General features: G+C 44.4%; 1 non-coding gene across 1 annotated transcript; it reads right to left on the minus strand.

Annotated features, from left to right (window-relative positions):
- Positions 1-472: 472 nt before the first annotated feature.
- On the minus strand, positions 473-544 carry trnar-ucu. The gene has a single exon. It is a non-coding gene; the product is annotated as a tRNA-Arg (tRNA).
- Positions 545-3,695: the final 3,151 nt, after the last annotated feature.

Here is a 3,695-nt window from a genome sequence, read left to right on the forward strand (position 1 = left end):
AAAAAACAGACTACAAACAACAACAATATAAACACAAATAACAAAGAATAATACTTTGGATAAAACTATTTACAAGACGTAGTTTTAAGTAGTTAGACTTGATTAAGCAATAAGGATTAATCAAGGAATAACTTTCCTGAATGTGAGGCGGGTCTTATTACTCTGGGTTCATGAGACACGCCTCCGTTCAGGAAATCCATTCCATAGTTTGAAGCCAACCTTCAGAGCAGCTGGCAGGAAATCACATGTGGACGTTTCAACAGACACAGACATGCATCATGGATTGGAAATCTCTGCAGGTTGGATTAGAGAAATCCGATACGTAAACGATGCTGGTATTGGAGGCCGATACCCGGTCGGATCGGCCCCATCCATACTTCCTACCCAACCCTGGGCTGCAATGGGCAACCCCATAATTATGGCACTGGGGCAGTGACCTACCACATGCAAACATACATGGACTTGAACTGACTGCGATGGCTGGGAATCGAACCCAGGTCAACTGCTTAGAAGGCAGCTATGTTCACCACTACACCACCATCGCTAAAAAATCTGTGGCCATATATGTATATATATAAATATATGTATATGGACAGTAACTGCACCACAAAAACCCAAACAATCAGGCCAGGGTTTTTATTGTTTATGTTATGTTTATGACATCAGCATCTGTAACAACTCTTAATAAACCAGGATGAGTTACAACATTTAATTTCCCTTTGGGATTATTGAACTGAAACATTCCTGCTATGACTTTTGGTATTTTTTGCAATTTGTACGTTCTGCAATATTTATCTTTTCCGTCCATGTTTGTCAATAATAAACACAACAAAGACGAAAGTTACTGAATCGCTCTTAGTCTGGTCCCTCACTTTGTCCGCACCAGCAGGACTTCTGTGATCATTGGGACACGCAAACACCTCCACCACGATAAGGTGGCGATTCACCGGGGTGAGGAAGGGTGGGGGGTATGTGTGTGTGTGTGTGTCTGTGTGTGTGTGTGTGTGTGTGTGTGACCAGTGAATAAATTTGTTTAAACTATGGTAAATGGACTGCAGCGCTTTTCTATCTTATCCAGACACTAAAAGCTCTTTACAGTACAAAACAATGTGTGTCCTCATTTACCCATTCATCCAGCACTCTACTAGAGCTCTATAAAGCTGATTGAACAAATCATTCTAAAGAGACTAATCGGTGCTTTGACATCACATTCATACACTGATGGGACACGCATCAGAGGCAATGAGGGGTTCAGTGTCTTGCCCAGGGACACTTCGGCATGTGACTGCTGGTGGAGTCGAACTTCCAACTCTTGCATTGGCGAACGACTGCTCTAACCACTCAACCACAGCTTCCCCTGTGGGGGGTAACCGGAGTTTCCGGTGAAAAACCCACACAGCACGACGGTTACAGAGTTGGCTGCTGTCACCGTGCTGCTCGTTTTTTTTCAAAACGATGAAAAAACAAACAAATTTAAAGTCACTGGTCTGTGTGTGTGTGTGTGTGTGTGTGTGTGTGTGTGTGTCTGTGTGTGTGTGTCTGTGTGTGTGTGTGTCTGTGTCTGTGTCTGTGTATGTGTATGTGTGTGTGTGTGTGTGTCTGTGTGTGTGTGTGTGTGTGTGTGTGTCTGTGTCTGGTGGGGTGGGGGGGAAGAGCTTTCAGTCGGAAGCGTTTTTACTTTTCTTCCAACTGTCAGGCTTTCTGAGACCAAAGAAATGACGTGTTCTCTTCCAGAAGGATTTCTTGGTCTCTCTGGGCTGAACCTCGGTCATCTCTGGCAGGGATGTGGTCTGGACCGAAGCCTGAATCTCTTCGTTGAGCTGACTTAAAAACGTTTTTGACAATACTTTAAGCGCCTCAACATCCAAGCCATTGCTGACTTTGAGTTGGTCGTAGGATGTTGATATTAGTTCCAGCTCTTGTTTCAGTTTCGACTCTGCGTCCTCTGTGACCTTACGCAGAGCCCGGATCTCCTCGTCCATGGTCGCTTTCAGAAGATCCTGCTGGCGCTCTTTTTCTGTGACCTGATCTTGTAAAGTCACAGCCTGCTGATGAAGTGAGGCAACTTGCATTTGGTATTTGTTGCTCATCTCATCATTTACCAGTTTGGCTTCATCCAGCAGCCGCTGGAGAGCCTCAGTTTTCTCTTTCTCCAGCCGGAGTTCAGAAGAAAACTTCTCTTGGCTCATGACGTGAGCCACTTCGAGCTGATTACAAGAAGCTGAGATTTGCTCAAGCTCTTGTCTCAGCTTTCGCTCTGCGTATTCCGAGATCATACGCAGAGACTGGATCTCCTTCTCCATGGATACTTTCAGAAGATCCTGTTTCAACTGGTTTTGCGTGGCCTGGTCTTGTAAAACCACAACCTGTTGACCAAGTGAGGCAACTTCCACTTGGTGTTTGCTGCTCATTTCGTCATTCAGGCATTTGGCTTCATCCAGCAGCCGCTGGAGAGCCTCAGTTTTCTCTTTCTCCAGCCGGAGTTCAGAAGAAAACTTCTCTTGGTTGACCACGTGAGCCACTTTGAGTTCCTCGTAGTCCTGCTGAAGGTCCTTCTTTTTCTTCCGTTTGATGGAACTCTGTACCTGAGAGCCAATCTTGGCAGAACTTAGAGTGTCTGCATCGGTGTAATTCTGCAGTCGCTCATATTCTTTCCGGACCTCTTTCTCTTTTTTAATAAAGATTTCTTTGAGGTTCTTCTGCTTTTCCAACTGGGCCTTGGTTTCTTGAAGCTCCTGCCACAGTTGGTCCGCTCGATGGTGCGCGTGGAACGACCTTCCCTTTTCTTCGTTGAGAAGGGCGTTCAACCTGTCGATCTCTTCATGGACCGACGGGCGCTCCATCCGGGCTCCCTGGTTCCTGCCTCGTCTCGGATTTGGTTGCCTCTGATAAGACATTTTCCAAAATTCTCTGTCAAAAACTTGTGCTACACTAAAACGATACTTCTCTGTGAAGAGGTTCAAGTGATATGAACTCAAGACAAGAGCACTTGTATATATAGACAATGTTGGATGATGTCACGATGACATCACATGGCATCATCATGTGACTGATGGCGTCTTTTGATCCATGTGTCTATGTGACATCATGATGATGGATCAAAGGGCACCATGATGATGTCACATAGACACATGGCTCTTTGTTCTGTTGACTCCTCCTCCTGTGTGTTCCGTTTTTTGTTTGTTTATTTTTTAAATTACAATCTGTCTGTTTTTGTTTATTTTTAAAATTATAACCTGTCTTTTACTAAAATAACTTTCAAAAAACAGACTACAAACAACAACAATATAAACACAAATAACAAAGAATAATACTTTGGATAAAACTATTTACAAGACGTAGTTTTAAGTAGTTAGACTTGATTAAGCAATAAGGATTAATCAAGGAATAACTTTCCTGAATGTGAGGCGGGTCTTATTACTCTGGGTTCATGAGACACGCCTCCGTTCAGGAAATCCATTCCATAGTTTGAAGCCAACCTTCAGAGCAGCTGGCAGGAAATCACATGTGGACGTTTCAACAGACACAGACATGCATCATGGATTGGAAATCTCTGCAGGTTGGATTAGAGAAATCCGATACGTAAACGATGCTGGTATTGGAGGCCGATACCCGGTCGGATCGGCCCCATCCATACTTCCTACCCAACCCTGGGCTGCAATGGGCAACCCCATAATTATGGCACTGGGGCAGTG

This window comes from Nematolebias whitei, unplaced genomic scaffold (assembly GCF_014905685.2).
Source record: "Nematolebias whitei isolate Nwh7 unplaced genomic scaffold, NemWhi1 Nwh_scaf_6066, whole genome shotgun sequence".
In the NCBI taxonomy this organism is placed as follows: Eukaryota; Metazoa; Chordata; class Actinopteri; order Cyprinodontiformes; family Rivulidae; genus Nematolebias; species Nematolebias whitei.